The sequence below is a fragment of the Ambystoma mexicanum genome, chromosome 1p, assembly GCF_040938575.1.
Source record: "Ambystoma mexicanum isolate Mex_15411 chromosome 1p, UKY_AmexF1_1, whole genome shotgun sequence".
NCBI classification, from domain to species: domain Eukaryota; kingdom Metazoa; phylum Chordata; class Amphibia; order Caudata; family Ambystomatidae; genus Ambystoma; species Ambystoma mexicanum.
The window spans coordinates 50,999,065-51,018,356 of record NC_090921.1 but is presented as its reverse complement, the minus strand read 5'-3'; the positions used below and the strand labels follow the sequence as shown (position 1 = coordinate 51,018,356).

General features: G+C 50.6%; 1 long non-coding RNA gene across 3 annotated transcripts in view; it reads left to right on the top strand.

Annotated features, from left to right (window-relative positions):
* The window catches only part of LOC138566008 (uncharacterized), a 133,409-nt gene that overhangs the window by 855 nt on the left and 113,262 nt on the right, over positions 1-19,292 (top strand). The window lies entirely within an intron of this gene.

The window sequence follows — 19,292 nt, the reverse complement described above, 5'->3', positions numbered from 1 at the left end:
GTGTAACTGGGGAAGTACTGTAGGGAACTACACGGAACGCCCACACGCACGCGAACAACCCGTATTAACCCGCGCATGGCAAAAGACACGCATAGGCGTCAATGCATCCGCCACACAAAGGAAGTCGGAAGCGTCCCCGTGCACAGTATAAAAGTGCGAGCAAACAACAAACACGTATATACAGCTACGATGAATGCCCCATTTGTCGCAGCACTGATCGTGGGACACCGCATGAGAAGGAGAATATCCAGGGCCCGCTTTTTTTCACCCCTGACAAGCCTTTTTGGAATGCCTGATGACCAGGTCTACGGCAGGTATATGTTTCCACCTCGTATCATCCTAGACCTGGTCAGGGAGTTGGAAGATGACCTTACATTCCCCACCCTCTGCTCCCAAGCATTGAGCCCCTTGGAGAAGGTGCTCAATGTCCTGCATTTTTTGACCACTGGGTCATTTCAGCGGACTACTGCCATAGTGGGGGGTCTCACAGGCCACACAGTCACGCTGCCTACCCCAGGTCTTGGCAATCATGACAGCGCGCCCCTCAGTCCACAGGCACATATTCATGCCCAGAACACCCGCAGAAAAGCATGCTGTTGTCCAGGACGTTTACAGGGTGGCACACCTAGGGCCACTGAGCGCATCTACCTAAACCGCAAGCACTGGCATTCCATCAACGTGCAGGTGGTATGCAATGCAAAGGGAATCATCACCTCTGTCTATGCAAACTACCCTGGCTCCACCCATGACAGTTTCATATACAGAATGTCTGCCCTGAGCCCGGCCCTGGAAACTGGGCAGCATGGTGACACATGGCTCCTGGGGGAGTACAAATGCCTGTGCACATGCATGCATGTCACACACACACAAATACACAAACCCCAATAATCACAACCATCATCACCTCTCCAAAGGACAGTGCCTACCCTCTGAGCAACCGCATGATGACGCCAATCCGGAACCCCACCACACCACCCCAGGTAAGATACAACGCGGCCTATATTGCAACCAGGGCCATAGTGGAGCACTCATTCGGAGTGCTCAAGTCACGCTTCCGCTCCCTCGACCGCTCTGGCTGGCAGCTACTCTATGCACCCCCAGTAGTGTGCAGGATCATTATGGCAGCATGTGTCCTGCACAATGTTACAACACAGCAGGGCGTACCGGTGGACATGGTGGTGCCCCCACATCCCCAACCACAGGCACAAGTGCTGCCCATGGGAGGGGATAGGGCACGTGGCGAGGAAGCCCGGACCCAGGTTGTGGCCACATTTTTCACCTAAACTCCCACCCCTGCCGAGTGCACACAGGCCTGGCACATACCAGTTGACAATCGATGATGACAAAGAGACAGTCAATCGTCACAACCCTACCACCCTGAGAATGTTGCCATGAAAATTCCACATTGTGTGCATCCCTAGCTACTTAAACATAAGCAATCCTGTGTGACCAAAGGCACACATGCAAGATGTGAATCACACAGACCTGCAAAACAGGCCATGACTAACACTGCTATGTCACCCAAATCCTCCCAAACCACAACATGACATGGCAAGCAATAGCTATACACCAACACAGTACCAATGAGGTACACATGGACATGTGAAAAATGTAAAGTGGCATCAGACAATGATGCCTGACATGGAATCAGATGAAATGACTGACCAACAACCATCCACCCAAAAGAAGTCATACCCAAATGCATTCCAACAGTTGTAGTTGTAACATAACAATGAATGCCCGGCTACATGCACTGCACATTGTGCATTGCAAAATCAACACTGCAGCTTATGTGTGCCATGTCCACCTCCTGCAACACACTGCTCAGCGCACAGCATAGTGAACAGCCATTGTGTGTGACGCACCCCCTGAACAGCACATCTAAACGACAAACTACATCAAAAAGCAAATTACGCATGTACAGGATCCACAATTGGTCATAGATCATGTGCTGCAGGGACACAGTGGGCACCAGAAGGCAAACAGAGTGTACATGTGGACATGGAAGGGTGGTTGTACATGTAGTGGATCATAGTGCGAGTGTGTGGGTCACTAGGGACATGCACTCAATATATGCATGTGCAATCAAGTGACCATCAGTGTCCTCTACACATCACATGTGAACATTGACCATGTGTACACCCCAGCATGTCAAGCCACAACTATTCCCTCACACCTGAAAGGTAAACACAACACATGAACAGGCATTGATCAGCAGAATACATCATGTACATAGGATACCACAATTACAAAGTCAGGGTGCACATCACACTGTAGGGCAAGGCAACTGTAAACAACAAAACACTGCCCTTCCCTCACAAATCACCATGACCCACTGAACAACTGCACCTGGGTTATGTAGCCTTCATCCTTGAAGTTCACCTGGCCACAGGATCACCCTTCCCCTTTGTCACCATCTTCCACCTTGTGTGTAAAAAGTGTCCAGCACCCTCAGAGGCCACCTTGACTTGCAAAAACGCCAAATCAAAGAGAACTCAAAGCAACACAGAAGCCAAGCAAAAAGCTTGCAGGCAGCAAAACAAACCAGAAGAGCCTCTAGTAGATGACTTGAAGTAGCAGTATGTCACAAAGCCCAAGTACTACCACAATAACCTAACAACCAAGGTAGCACAGTAAAACAATGTCACAACAGGATGTGTACCATGTGTGGTACATAACACAGAATGATGCACCACAAACTGATGTGTAGTGTCACAGCTCCTGTGTTCAGTCTCAGGAGTGGCACGAACCAACCACCCCCACCGTGGTCTGGGTGCCTGCAAGGTCAAACTCACACAGGCCTCTGAGACCTTGGTGGGGAAGGGGGGTCAGGGATATGCAGTCGGGACAGGCATTGCTATACTGGATAACCGAAATGAGGGGCAGCAGAGGGGAGTAGGATTGACACGGGAAAGTAGGAAATGCACAAAACTGTACTGCTCACATTAACACATACACAATTACACCAAACTTGATCATCATGCACATAGTAACAAATTACTCAAATGGAAGACAAAGAGAAACTTATCTCTGGGGTGAGTGCTGGCGCACTCGCAGGTATGGTAACAGGAGCAGTTCAATGCTGCAAAGAGAGCCACAGTTACTAATCTGTGCGTGCCCATAACACACAAACACACCACCATATATGCCCCAAAGTAACAAACTACTCTACAAACAAACAATCTGGTGTGGATGCTTCGTACCCATACGTAACATTACCCCTGTAATGGTTCATACACAGTCAATGCAGTAAGTCAGGCGACGGTGGGTGCATGGCAAATGGAAGACCAATGTGTCACGATTCACACAACATGCAATGTTCCCTGGGTAAGCAGCCAGACGCATATAGCAAGGTATGACTTCAGAACAAGTCGTGTTCCACCATGACCAAAATAATGTAGGTAGTGCATGTGTCAAATGCTACATGGAAATGAAATGCACTGCACACGAGTGTGTCCCTCGCTGTCTGTCATTGTGAGCTGCTTCTTTCCATGTCTTGGAATGCTACATGGCTAATACATGCCTCAATGGACCATGGTGGACCGGAGGGTATGTGCCACTGCCCCTGCAGGTGCCCCAGACAACTTTCCCATCAACTAGCCATTAGTCCACCAACACATCTCAGCAGTATTGTGCGCTTCAACACCCATATTTGTCCAAGCTCACCATCAGTGCTGCTACTAAGCATGCACGTGCAACTGGCCTGGTTAAAGGTTTGCTGCATTCTGGCCCCCCTGTGCTGCTCACCTTGCCTGGAGTCCCTTGAAACACGTCAGCTGTTTTTGGATGTATGAGCGCAATCCCTGTGCCTCTGCTACATGCGCATGTCGGCACCACCTAACGTGTTCAGCTTCCAGACGTCCAATGGTCAATGTCTGCTGGCAAAGGTGGTCTGGAGGCTCATCCCCCTGCAGAAAGGGCATGAAATACATGATTAATGCTTTAAAATCATCTGTATGTGTCTCTTCAGGCATTTCATGACTGGACCATGTCAGAGACGTACATCAGAAATCACACCACCAGCGCGTCTTTCACAGGCAAAGTGTGGTACACACTATCTACGGCATGATTTGCAACACGCACGTGTACAGTAAAGATAAGAAACATACTACACAATGCATAGCAATGAATGTACACATGAATCATGAAAACCCCATCTAGCAAAAGCAGAACAGTGGTCAATAACACCCCCATCATCCCCACTAGGGGTGTTAACACAAGTAGGACAGCAGCAGACATGCCACAGATATGACAGTCCAAAGCCCTTGTGTAATAGGCTGTTACACCGAACCATCCTTGCGAGCCCATGGATAAGGGAAGCAGGAGTTGCATATGTGAGTCAGGACCCCAAGCTGCAAACACATTCACAAGACAAGCTTGAGGGCCCAGCTGGAACAGACAGTGGATGCTTTCAAAAGCCACAAAGCACCACACCATCACATGAAAGCACAATAGACAAGCAATTTTAAACTATATTAACTAATTACAGTAACTATGAAAAACCTACATTACCTAATTAAACCAACTATCAAATTGAAACTAAACTAACTAAACTAAAAGAAAAATCAAAAATGGCCACATACAACCCGGGGGGAGGCAGCCAGGAGGCGGGAGGTACAGGGTGCTGCTCAACACCCACATACGATGATGTTGAGGAAAAAAAAACTCCATGGGCTCAACGCCTGCACAGCCCAACCTATGTGGGAGATATATTGTCGTCCGAGGCTGGCTGGAAAAGGAGGATGTGACACAGGAGCCTGATCACGCCTAGCCGCAGCTTCCCCCTCATCGGCAGCAAGTATGATGGGAGAGCCTGGTTCTGTGTGGCGATGACACGCAGGTCTGCATGCAGAACCTCCCGTGATACACGTGCTTCCTCTTGCAAGGTAGCACGTGTAACACAGAGTTCCTCCTGCAAGGCCTGGCTGGACAGCCCGGCACGCATGTAGCTCAGCCAAGATGGTACGCTCAAGCTGCGCAAACCTCTCCTGTGCCCGCTTCCTCTGGGACATCATAAGGACACCCAGAGTGGATCTGAGGGAAGCATACTCCTGCCTCAGGGCCTCCATGTGTGCCTCTGCGTGAGCAGCAATTGCTTCACGCAGAGACAACATTTCAGCCTGGCGTGCCCTGTCTGAGGCCGCCATGCCCAGCCTGAGTGAGCAGGTCGTGGACCGTTTCGCCTGCTGCTGGAGAAGCACCTGCCTAGCATGGGGGAGCACGGATTGGGCCACATGCTCCATGCTCTCGCCGATGTTCTCCATTTCTGGCCACTGCCGTTCAGAATTGGCAGTCATGTCTTGCTCCCACTCAGTATACTGCAGTTGCGCGCGGCGACCGCGTTGCTGGGCTTGACCCCTGCGGGACCCAAGGACCGGGTGTCCTTGTTCTGTTGGCACCACCCTCGGCTGTACGCCTACATGCCACCATCGACATGATGTCCCAGGCACATCAGTGACTGGTGTGGAGGGTGACCCTGTCTCCCGATCCACCACAGGGGGAGGTTCCAACACTGTCTGACTCCTCAGTGCAGGTGTCGGGGACAGAGGAGTGACCACATCAGAATCACTCACCCCTGACATATGGACCTGATGCACATCCAATTCAACATGGACCTCAGAGTGTTCATCAGGGCTGGACTCATTTCCAGCCAGAGATAAGATGGACTGTAGCACATGTGGGTTTTCGTGGCCTACCACCCCACTACCCCCACTTGTGCCGGGTTGCTGTAGTGATAACAACACTTGCCTGGCATGACAACACCATCCTCTGGCTCCATTGCATCATCATCTGAAAAGTCGAGAGAAAAAAGGTCACTGCACATGTTAGAAGCACACAACACACACAGACATCACACAGACACCAAGCACATCAGGCAGACATGTCACACACAAAACAGAACCTGCCATGCATGCTGGGTCAACTTCACATTACTTCTGTGATTAGACATGTAGAATGGTGTCAGTTTGCACAGAAGTGGGTCGATGCAGTGCAGCAAATTTGTATGTTACTCACTATCTACATGTACAAGTACTTCATGATGTGTGTCAGAAAATGTGAAGGCAGTGCAAGGTCAACTTCAGGCATCACGTGCAATGTGCATTCAATGGGTTGCATGGCTACAAGCAAACCACCCCTTCCCCCAAGTGCAAATGCAGGGATGCCTAGCATGGTATGAAAAGGCTGACCATAGACCTGTGTATTGACAGACAGGGTTGACTAGCATCAACTGATCATGTGAGTCAAGTGACAACATAGCAAATGATGATGGGACAGTAAGCAGGACACATGATGAAACCTCTGGAGTACACCCACGTGTGAAGAAGACACTACACCAGTAGGACAGAGTCATTGGCCATTAAACAGGCTGAGGCCTGTGACCCACACAGACTGTCACACCCTTAACATGTGTGCAATGCAGTACTGAGCCACAGTGGACATGGGAAGGCTAATGAAATGCCATGCAATGTAGGTCACCCTGGACTCGTACTACAATGATCATCCAGTCAAGGACACATCGGGGGATGGGTGGAATACACATGGAACATGAATGGGCACTCATGTCCCTGCGGGGCATCTGACCTCTGCACAGTCCAAGTGAGACAACCTTCATAAAGTACAAAGGATGTACCCCACTGCATATGCCTGGCAGATTGGCCGCTGGAAGTTAGCATGTACACAGGACGCATGAACAGGGACGTACTCAACGGCAAAATTGAAGCAGACCAGCGTAAAGGTGGAATTGGGGTGCAGACCGGGGGTGGAGGGGCATGGAGTACCCACATGCAGGCAGAGGACACATGCACATCAGTCATGCTATGACATAGTCCCTGGGCTGAGAGGACGGTCACCCCACGCTACATGCAGAAGGGCCAGTGAGCTCGAACATGGATTGGAGGGGCATCCTGGTGACCAGCATGTGAGTAGGGTGCAATAGTGGTGATAATGACAGCCCCCGTCTGCTCCACATGACCACCATCCAGCAGAGCAGCCAGGCATCAGTGAAGCATTGCATTACTTGCACATCAGAACTATGTACATGTGACATATAGTGGCAGTCATGCACAACACATCACACAAGTAAAACACACATGTCCTCAACACATATGCAGCAACACTCACTGGACTGGGCATCAAAGTCCGCCATCTCTCCCACTCCTTCGACCGATTCAGATGGTATGAACTCCGCAACGAGTGACTCATGCCGAGTGAGGTCTTCCTCCTAAGGTGCAGGCCCACTGCCAGTCACCAGAGTCAAGTTGCAATTTGAGGCACGCTTAGCCTTAGCGCTGCGTTTGAGTTAATTCCAATGCTTTTTGCACTCTTGTACCGTGCGCACCTCATAGCCGCATGCAATCACATGTTACGCAACTTGCTTCCAGTGGGTATCACGGTGGGCAGCCATAGTCTGACAATTAGGACCAACCAGCATATCACGGCTGTGGTCCCACACGTACTCCATGAGGAAGTCCAGTTCCTGGTTGCAGAAAGGCTTCTTTCTCAACTTGCAGGAGGTTGTGGCTGTGTGTGGTGTCCCAGCCTGTGCTGCAGGTGCATCCTTCCTCCTCTTGGATTGTGGCGCAGACCCTGGCTGGCAACTCTAATGGACCCTGTGCAGCAACATCCGCTGTGGCAGGGTCATTGACCGCGACTGTCCTGGTTGGCAGACTCACAACCGGGGTGTTGTTGGCTGCATCTGTTACCAACACCCGGCTGTTCAGGGCAGCAGACGGCATTACTGGCCCAGGGACACATGTCTTGGTCAGAGCAACCCTGCGTGCACCTACGGTTTCCCTCCTGGCCTGTTGGAAATCTTCCAAGGACTCTCCAAGTGCCAACGCAGCCTGCACTGGCAGACCCTGAGCCTGGGTGGTGGTGTCCACAGCTGCACCTGCAGCTACCACTACCCTTGGGCACGTGGCATTCGATGAAATGGACTGCCGGGTCACACAGGCTCCAGTGCCAGATGCAGAAGCTGCATCTCTCTGAACCACAGGGGGTGGTGGCATGACTGCACCGACACATGGCACAACATCGTGCTCAAGTGGCGCACACCTGCCTCTTCACCCTCTGCAGCCACCCTGGACACCCTGGAGTCCCCCTACTCCTTGGTCACCCTGACCACATCCCTGTCCATGCCCACCATGAGGAGGTCGCACAGCTGAGGTGCCCCTCACCTTTGGTGGCCTCCCAACCATGGCACAGATGGAGTAGTGTCGGCACAGATGGAGGAGTGCCAATGGGGGATGTACACCACAATTGTCCTGGACCATTGGGGTGAAGGTGGTGGGATGCAAGATGTTAACAGCTCCCCTGCACCTGCAATGCTGTATGTGACCCCGGTGATGGAGTGACGGGTCACGCAACACTCAGGCACCCCAAAACTGCAGTAAAACCGTGATTGCAACCCTGCAGCCTACGTGCGTGGAATTAACTTCCCAAAGTACGCCGTGGCACCCAGTAACACGAAAAACATGTACGCATGGGACACGCAGGCTACTATGACCTCGAAAATGGGTGCGATACACAGGGGCACCCGCAGTGGGACAAATAGCGTGCGCGACTCATCGTCTGACTAGCGTGATAATGAAAAACACTGGTAGCCAATACCCCCGCCAAAAGAAGAGATACGTCCTTGATCCGCTGTGAAGTTGTGATGGTATGCGAAACAACACGAAGTAGCAACATCCCAGTACGCATAGCAAACGGCACACAAGGATTTTATGGAACTGTCTTTGTCTTCTCTGAGTTATTGCAGGGAACTGAGTACTACTAAGATGTGGTGGTTTCCTCTCAAGCCCTGTATAAACCTGGCCATCTTTTTCTGAATATCTTGTAACTGCAAAATCAAGCCGTTGGGTACAATCAAGAATATCCTGGAGTAGTGAACTATGTTGGCTCGGGGAACTTCCAGTTTATGTGACATATTAAGGAAGTGCAGAATGAGTTTTAGCATGTGGAAGGGGTAACAACATTTATTAGTGATTTTTTGAATTTGAAGGGTGAATGACAGCAAGTCATAAAATATGTGACATTTGATACACATCAGTCTCCACGAAAGGCACGTACAGCGAAATGCTCACCTTTAACACATGCTGAGGGAAACACCTGTGCGCGTCGCTTCACTTAGGCGTGTAGTCCATTTCCTCGGATTACACGCATTCACACGAGGACGTGCAGTATTTTCACGTGCGCGCTGAACCACTATGCCCACGTCACGAGAGAAACACCCGCGCGCATCGTGTCACATACACGCATAGCCCCTTTCCTCGGATTACACGCATTCACACGTGGACGTGCAGTTTTTTCACGTGCGCGCTGATCCACTATGCCCCCGTCACGAGTGAAAGGCCTGTGCGCGCTACGTCACAGATGCGCTTACGTGCTAAGGGCCTTTCCTCGAATTACACGCTGACGTGCAATTTTTACATGTGCCAAATCACTCCAAATCAAGCTGGCCACGCAACAACACACGGAAGACCACGCTCCTGCCCAGAAGGCCGAATTACTGCTCCCCAGATTCCCGTGCATGTTCCCACCTGCCAAATGCTGCTGCCTGCGTACCTGCTGCCCACGTGCCCTGCTATTTGGTGCCTGCACATCAGCCAGGGGTGCAGTTGCTGTGACCACCCCTGCTGGAACTGAAGACTCCCGACTGGGATACCATCGCTCCACAGTCCAGCCACAGGACCCAGTTGCCCACCCACACCTGCATCTGGGGTTGCCATGTCGGGCACAACACCATCTGGCACCACTGGCAACCCTCAGCCAGAGAGGCAGAGGCCACCAGCTTCAATGCCAGGGAAGTTGGTGTCCTGGTGGAGCAAGTCCTGGGGCAGTATGATGCCCTCTTTGGAAGTTCGTGTGCCGACAATGAAGGATGGACCAGTATCAGGATCATCAACGAGCTGGGGGTGGCAGTCCGTGACATCAAACATATCCAGAAGAGCTGGGAGGACTCCAGGTCCAGGACCCTTGACAAGGCCCGGCGCCTCTTGAAGGCAGCGGATGCGGAGGGGCGCCAGGGCCACCTGTCCAACCACCAAATGAGGGTCATGAAATGAATACGCCCAGTGCTCCACGTCCAGGTTCTTGAGAGGCAGACCCGTCTGGAGTCGAGCGGTAAGTGTACGTGCATACTGATTGGACGCTGTGCGTGTTGTGGTGTGCCAGTAGTGTGCAGGTTGCACATGTGTTTTTTTAGGGCCATGTATGGATGTGTATGTACAGGGGCGTGTGGCTGCCACATGTGAGTCCTCTCATGTGTGAGACACATCGATGGTGTATTTGTTGCTAAGCATGCTGGCCAAATGCAGGTGTTGGAGCACACATGTTTGAATTTCTGTGTATGTACGTTGGCATGGTTGTGGGGTCACACATGGGTGGTGGTTCCTGCTGCATGTATCTGCACTGTGTACATGTGCATGTGTGTGCATTTGACAAGTGCACAACTGTGATGCAACATGGATGCATGTGACACTGACATGTAGGAGGCTGATTGCCAGATGTGACATGGATGGTGACATTATCACTGCAGTTTTGGAGATGTACAGATGCATGTCAGTCTGGTGGCATGTGTGCATGTGTTGTGCACTCCCTGTGGTTCATGTGACGTCAGGCACACCTTCCGCTGCTCGTGCTGTTGTTTGTGTATGGATGGTGCTGCCTGGTGCCATATTCCTGTGGATTTGCTCATGTGTGTGAGTTGAAATGACATGTGTGTTGGAGAGTGTGATGCCATGTCTGTAGTTTTACACTGCCAATCATGTACAACTGTCATGTGTGTATCAGTCCATTGTACAGTGCCCTGATGCCTGTGTTCTATCTTTCCCTGTCTGCAGCGTCAACTGATGAAGAGGGCGGAGAGGGTGCTGTGGAGCAAAGCGGCAGTGATCACACCACCAGCCGGAGACGCAAGGCCCGGCTCCCCTCCCAGGTTGTCATCTCGTCGGGGAGTGAGTAGTCTGGGGCCGTGTCCCAGGCCGCAGCTGCCGCAGGTATGTCCTAGAGGGGGAGGTCGGAGGTGGACTCCTCGGCAGCAGAAGGGGCAGATGAGACCCCACTGGGTCCGATAGAGGAAGATGGCATGGAGTCATCCAAGTTGGTGGGGGGTTTGGTGGCGGAGGAGGCCGTGGAAGGGACACACACGGGGTCTGGAGGTGGGAATTCCACTGGTGCTACTGGTGCAGTACAGGGGCAGGGACAGGAGGCAGCACAGGCCGCCGCGGAGGTGCCTGTGTGTAATCATGTCTCCGATCCTGTGACTGCATCATCCTGCACCAGCACGGATGCCTACGTCCAGACCCGTTTTCTGGGAGGGGATGAGCGCATAACAACTGGCCTTCCTCTCCCTGCGGACGTGGCAATCCGGGACTGGGTTGAGCCGGTCCTGTCTGGGATGGCATTGCGTCAACGGGGCATGCAAGGTGACCTGCAGTGTTTTCGTGAAGACACTGCTCGTCATCTCGGATGTCTCATTGAATGCGTTGACCTATTGGGACGGGTCACCAGGCTGGATTCCTCCGTATGCTGGACCTTGTTCCGACTCCCTCCTCACCTGAACCCCCTATGCGCCAGTCGTCCTCCATGCCATCGTCCCACCCATGTATCACCTGGGTACCCTGTGGAGCTGCCTCTGACCCTGCGGCCAGGTTGGTGAAGGACACATCCCTGCCACAGTCCAGAGTTGGATGTCCAGCAGGGGTGGCCACCTCAACAACTGCACCCCAGCCGGAGGAGGAAGTGCAGGCAGCAAGAGCCAGGGCACTGGCACAGCAGCAGCAACAAGGTGGGAGCCATGATGGCTCGGGGCCTTCAACATCCGAGGGGCAGACTGTCACGCGCTGGGCTCCCCATCGTCTCTGGAATCGCTGGCTTCTTGGACACCATTGAGCGTTCCACTATGTTCGGGGCCCAGCGCCTGTTCCCAGACTAGCGGTTGCGACGTGCGGCCGCCAGATGATTTAACTTCCTATTGTAGCCGGCAGCCATCGCGTTGCATCCGTGGCTTTCTCTGCCCTGGAGATACGCTTCCTGCTCTTCCTGTGATTCCTGCTATTTCATCTGTTTATTTTTTTTTATTCCTTTTTTTTCCTGGACCAGCGCCCTTCCTCCCTGCTTTCCTCCTCCTCATCCTGTTATCTCCTTTGCCCTTCCGTTTGCTTTTTTCCTTTTGTCCCTATATCCCCCGGTCCTTTTTGCCTGGCCCTGTATTACCTTCTGCTGCTTCCATATTTTTTCCTCCCGTAATCCTCCTTGTCAGCTGTTATTTCAGCCTTCTGCCACTCTCTGCCGGTACTCATCTGGATAGTCACTTGGGTCCAACTTTCTGGCAGTCCTTTTTGCGCAACTGGGACTCCCTGCGGCACCCTTCCCGTGCATCCACCGGTACGGTCTTCAGTCCTGGACTCATTTCTACACCAGTATCCTGAATACCATCCAGGATTCCTATCAGGGTTTTTTTTTAGCCTTCCGGCTTTTTTTCCCCTTTTGGGCTTGTTCCGTGAGAGCAGCCTGTGGTGTGCCGTGTTCTATCAGCGGCCGCAGTGGCAGCCTCTTGGAGCAGGCCCTTTCTCTACAAAAAAAATGACCCATTGGAAGAAAGAAAGAAAGGCGGAATCACAATATTTCAGAAGGTTCAGGTGAGGAGGAGGGCATTGAACTGGTTTCGGAGGGCGTTGGGGGCACTCATGACACAGGCATCGGCCAGAGGGCAGGAGTAGCCAGGATTACAAGTGTCTTCCGTGTGGCAGCGGTTGGGCCAGGCCATAGATGTCGAGCGGCGACCGGCGGAAGAGGCACAGCTCACAATGGTCAGGGCGGAGAACTCCATGCGGAGGGCACTGAGGCGGGCCGAGTGCCTCGAGGCAATTCGCAGGGAGTTGGAGGTCAACATGTCACCGTCCCTGCTAACCCTCAGGGCCATGGAAGAGGACCGCCTCCAGGACATCGAGCAGGAATTTGATGATGCCCTGGCCCGGGAAATCGGGAAGTGAGCCGTCGGACAAGCCCGCCGCCATTGTATATAGTTTGTAGTTTTAGGTTTCCTTTATCTTTTTCATTCATTTGGGGCGCTTGGACTATGCCCCGCCTTTTTGTATATAGTTCTTTATTAATTTGTTTTTTTGCTGGGTTTCATTTAATTCGTTGGGCTCATGGACCCTGGATTACTTCTTTGTACATAGTTGAACAGTGGATTTATCTAATATTATTTTTCTCACCATGGAGCAATGGATTTTACTGTTTCTGTTTCCTTTGTATTTGATTTGGTGGCTGGAGACTTTGGACACATTTTCATTTTGATTTATTTGGATTCAGACTTCATGTTTTTCTTTTTGTGTTTTGGACATGCTGCATTTCATCTTTTTTTCAAACATTTTTTTCATATTTTCATTTGATTACATTCTTTTTGTGTTCAATACATTTTGGTTTATTACTTCTCTCATTGGTTTCATGCATGTCACGGTGTAGGTTTTCACAATCACCAGCACCCATTGTGTGTGTGTGACAGACATGTGTTGATGTACATTCTTTCCATTTGGGTTGTATCATGTAATGGGCATTTAAATGTGAGGTGGATGGGATACTTGGTTGGGTCTTTGCACAGGGGTGGCGTGCGGTGGGATTTGGGAGGCTATGAGGCCCATGATTGTGGATCATGATGACTTGTTGGAGGACATGAGTCGGGGCCTGAGCCTCACTGCTGGGGGTGGGGGTGCTGGGGGACATGAGTTGGGGCCTGCTGGCAGGTGCCCGTCAATGCTGGGTGGGTGGGGGTGCTGGCGGACATGAGTCAGGGCCTGAGCTTCACTGCTGGGGGGTGTGGGTGCTGGGGGACATGAGTCGGGGACTGCTAGCAGGGGCCCCTCACTGCTGGGTGGGTGGGGGTGCTGGGGTACATGAGTCAGGGCCTCCTGGCAGGTGCCCGTCAATGCTGGTGGGTGGGGGTGCTGGGGGACATGAGTCAGGGCTTGAGCCTCACTGCTGGGTAGGTGGGGGTGCTGGCGGACATGTGTCATGGACTGAGCCTCACTGCTGGGTGGGTGGGGGTGCTGGGGGACATGAGTTGATGATCACTAATGCACGGTGACATGTGGGCTGGCTAGGAGGCATGCCCATGGTGGATGGGCTGCATGCGGGACATGACCAGGGGTGCAAGGTAGTCCCCTGTGGTGTGGGCTGCCTGCAGGGGCCATAGAGGGTGTAGAGGGCACACCTGGGAGCACCCACACTGCCATTTCATATGTGGGACTCCCCGTGCATACACGTACCCCGCTCTGACAGCAAAATTGCATGTGAAATTCCCCTGAACCCCAGTAATACACGTAACCAGCTCGCACAGGGCCAATCGCGTGTGAAACTCCCCGCAAACCCCAGTAATGCACATACCCTGCTCGCACAGGGCCAATCGTGTGTGAAACTCCCCGTGAACCCCAGTAATACACGTACCCCGCTCGCACAGGGCCAATCGCATGTGAAACTCCCCGCGAACCCCTGTAATACACGTACCCCGCTCGCACAGGGCCAATCGCGTGTGAAACTCCCCACGAACCCCAGTAATACACGTACCCCGCACACACAGGGCCAATCGCGTGTTAAACTCCCCGCAAACCCCAGTAATACATGTACCCCACTCGCACAGGCCCATCGCGTGTGAAACTCCCTGCGAACCCGAGTAATACACGTACCCAGCTCGCACAGGGCCAATCGCGTGTGCAACACCCCGTTAACCCTAGTAATACACGTACCCCGCTCGCACAGGCCCAATCGTGTGTGATTCTCCCCATGCAGGGGTGTACATGTATTCGGAGGGGTGCCCCGGGGAGTTTTACAGGCGTTTTTGTGGTTGGGGGGCTGTATGCTGGTCCACTGGCCTGTGCACCATGTACGGGATTTGTGCGCTGTGCATGGCGCACGAGAAGGGGTTGGGGGCGTAACTGGCGGTGCTGCAGGGTCGCTGCACCACTCTGCGCCACGGCTGGTAATGGATGTTGAAATCCATGAATATGCTGTCCATGGAAATGGATTTTGGCACACGCGGCTGGCACAGGCTGTCGCACACGCTCACAGTGTGCCAGCTGCATGTGCCACTTGTGCGCTGGATTCTATAAATTACCCACTATATCCCATACAGACACAGGACTCCTTTCCAGAAAGTATGTATATGCTTGTTTTATGTAGTACAACTGCTAAATTAACTCATGATGCATTCAGCAATAGTTACATAATTACACCAGTGCATGGTTTGGCATGAAGTCAACATTGTGCACTTTTAAACAGCACCTGTTGGCCTGGGGTGAAAAGGAAAATGTGTCCAGGATAATGACAGAATGTAACCTCTTCCAAATCTCCTAGAACACATGGCTAAACCATTGCTAAATTTAGTGGAGATGTTTAAGGGCAGTTTATGGCTCATTAAGAGTATGAAGATGCCCAGAGGTTGGAATAGCTTACATCTAACCAGACCTCAAAGTGGTGATCGGCAATGAGGATAAGATGTTCAGCAACATTAATGCACATAGAGGGTAACGTGAAAATGCTGAAAGACCACGAGATCTGATTTTCCGGGTTAATAATGTGGAGACAGTCGTCATGAAGTGGAGTTGACAGAGCCTACAACGCACTGGAGTGGCCCATAACTTAAGCGTGTGATCACTAGAGAACATGCTTAACACTTGAAATGTGAGGGTGAGAACATGAGTGCCACCACACAGAAGAGACGCTTTCAGCTGAAGATGAATCCCTGTCTTCCTCATCAGGAACTGAGTGACTTGTGTGGTGGCTGCTGGACTCATGTTAGAGCCCTTTCACTAGGGTGCACCCCATCAGAAAGGCACATTTCACTTAATCAGAGATTTCTGCCACACTGGGGTGAACAAATGTTTGTTCCCTCCCTGACTTACACGTGCAAAATTAATAAAACAGACTCTCTCCAGACAGGGGAATAAGAAACAAAATAGCAGGCCGCAAGAGTTCAAGGAAAAGTTTATCTAGGTCTCTGAGAGCGCTGTGACAAATTATCGTTACATTACATTTTTTTACAGTAGCATGACGCAATTAACATAGGATACTATGTCGATTCCGTATTGGTCAGTTGCACGCTGTCTCAGCTGTCAGTGGCATCTCTTCCTCCGGGTTGGCAGCTTGGTTGGTGGGAGGATTGACGTCAGACATCTGTGCTCTGGAAGGGTGAAGGTCAGGTCGCTGTGAAACATGGTGGTCACCATCTAAGCTAAAATAATTCATTCTTTATAATGCATGCACTAGATATTAGTGGTTCAAAAAGACTGTCAGTAGTTTATCATATCTTCTATAAAAGTCATTCAGGTGCCCATACTATCTATGGTATTTAGATTTACACAAGTCATAGGTTAAGGGTCTTGACCACTATAATACAATGACCAGAGTGTATCTTACACATGCAAGAATCTCAGGTATGTGGCATTTGTTAGTACTGGGCATGATATACTGCAGCAGGGGTCTAATGTTAGTTAAAGGTTTGCTGTGTGGGCATCACGGCATGGTCAGTGGTCTGGCACACAAAAGGAATATCTTACAGGCACACAGGGTTAGAATGGCATTGAATTTCCACTAGGAGGGTAAAAGGGCAAGGACACTTTTGTGGAGATTTGTGAGCTATGTGCTTAGCTCATTTTTGTTCACATGCAGGATAGTGATCTCAGAGGAAAAGAGATGTGTTACATTTATTATTTGTTGCAAGCACCTCCGGCTTCAGCGTGAGAATAGAGCTGTGGAGTTTTCCATTCAGAGTTGGAACAAGGGTGGGGGCCATGTGTTGGGGAAAGGGAGAGAAGCATTTTGTACCATAGCAGTGAGGCCTGCTCACCAAGATGGAGTCGAAAGGGGGTACAAAAAATTGATGCCTTGTATCCTGCTCAGTGGTCCCATCTACGCGAATGTCACCCAAAGTTAACTTCGCATAAGGGTGTGGGGCCTACCCACTACTGGAGGCACTTGGTCTGAGTTTTGTACTGAGAAGTGAATGTTGCGAGGGGCCTACTGGCCCCTCGCTCCCACACACAATGTACACTTTGTCAGGATGCCTTTACAACCTTCCACTAAAATAAACCATAAAGCCAGCTTGAGGAACAGAATTTGATCCTAGGTAGGGGCCTCTTATTGAACTTCAGTGCCCCATCAACAGACTGGTGTAATCAGAAGCCGGTGGAGCCTGTTTCAACGGAGAGTAAAGATGACTTAATACTGAGCGATTGAGCTGAGAAGCAATGGATCTCTAAAGGCATGCCTTAAAAAGAATACGCGTCAAAGGCCACTGAGTTTTTTGGAGCCTGCAAGCGGAGTGTCAGAGACATAGATAATTCTTCGGAAGTGCAGAGTGTAACAATTTAAGGGATGCCTTCACTTTTCCACAGGTGGGGATCCTTCCATGTGAGGATAAGGAGATAAATCCTCTACACAGTATTCTCCTGCAGGGTGGCATAAAGTGAGACCTCACAGGGAGAGACTTGATAAGGACTCCTTTTACATGATGGAATTCCCTAACGCTCTTACCATTGAGGCCATGATATATCTCAGGTCCTCAGAGATCTCACCTGTATGCACTACTGTTTGTTACTGCAATATTCCCTTCCTTCCTTGGTTAAGACTTGACATCACTGAGATGAGGAAGAATGGAAAGTACAGACACAGTGATAATAACTTATCTCCCGAAACTACTGAGAGAGGAAGATTGAAGGAGTAATGCAACCTACGCCTCTTTTAGGTCCAGACAGTACCCCGAAGAGGCATGAAAAGTACTTCACTGACACAAAGGATGGATTTTGGCACTATGCTGGGGAGGAACCAGATACAAGACAAAAAACAAAAAAAGGACTTGATGAAATAAACAGCTGGCATCAAGCAGAGCCCAGGAAGTTAGGACCTCGGAACATGACAGTCCTGCAAATGAGCTGGTACTTGGTGGCGAAGGTAACAAAAAGAAGAAGCAGAAACAGCAGAGGAAGCACTATGTGAGCCGACAGGGAACCGACTCACTTAAGGACTGGGGAAGCCCAGGCGGTGGCATGATCTCTGGGAGTTGGACCATGCGGTCGAACAACGACCCTGAGGCTGTCAACCCAAAGACTCCAGGAGACACATAGACACAACAAGAGCCTGAAAGAATGGCTATTGGAAGTGTTGATCGAGGAATACAATCTTGAGAACCTGGGAAGAATCAGAGATGTGTTCCCAGGACAGGCAAGGTAACAGGAGCTTCTGAACAACCTGGTGGCGTCCAGGGAAACAAACAACCAATACCAAGATTAAAGAGGGCATCAGGAGTATCTCCCTCATCACAGTAACAGCGCTTAAGCTACCAAGCTTAATGAGTGCATTAGGGGTAATCTCCCTTGTGACAGTAACAGTGTCAAATTTCGCAAGAGTGAAGAAAATAATGGGAGAAATCACCCTTGTCACAGTAACAGCCCAGAGTTACCAAGATTAAAGAGTGCATAGGGAGTAATCTCTCTTGTGACAGTACCAGTGCCAAAGTTATCAAGTGTGTAGAATATAATGGGAGAAATCTCCCTCGTCACAATAACAGTGTTAAAGGTATATCACGTGAATAGTGTATGAGGAGTAATCTCCCTCATCACAATGATCATGTGAGAGACATTCTGAACTAAGGAAGTTACTAGAGTGGTCTCTCCAACAATAGTGTTGGTGGGAATCGTAGAAGAAGCCAAGACCACTTTGGGAGTGGTCTCCCCTGTTTAGTTAATAAAGAAGAACACACAGGAAGTACCAGAATATATATAGTGCTGAAAAGAACCAACTGCTCGACAATTGGTCAAGCCAGGGACAATCCCTGGCAAGAACTACAAGAACATTTAAGGATTGTTAACATAGACTCTATGTAGACAGCCCTGAACGCTGAGCCACCGAGGCCAGGAGAAGGGAGTTATTCTCATGGCCTTACCTTTTGTTGAATCAGAAGCCATTGCAAATTATTGTTGAAGAACACCCTAAGATTGACTCAGTTTACCAGGAGAAGGGAGTCATTATCATGGAGCTATTTCTGTTTGTTAAAACTTTCTTTTGATTAGTGGTAGGGTCAGTGCAAGACAGAGTTGCACAGAGAACAGACTCTTTAGTTTGGCAACAACTCTGAAAACGAGCAGCCGAGTTATTTTTCAGGTAGGGAGGGCCAAGCCTTTAGAGTTGTCAATTGCAGATGAAATCTAAAGCAATCATTCATTGTTGCAAATGTGACCCGACCCTTAGGCAAATACAGAGCAAAAGTGTGAGGTCAAGTGCAGACGCACTGTGCA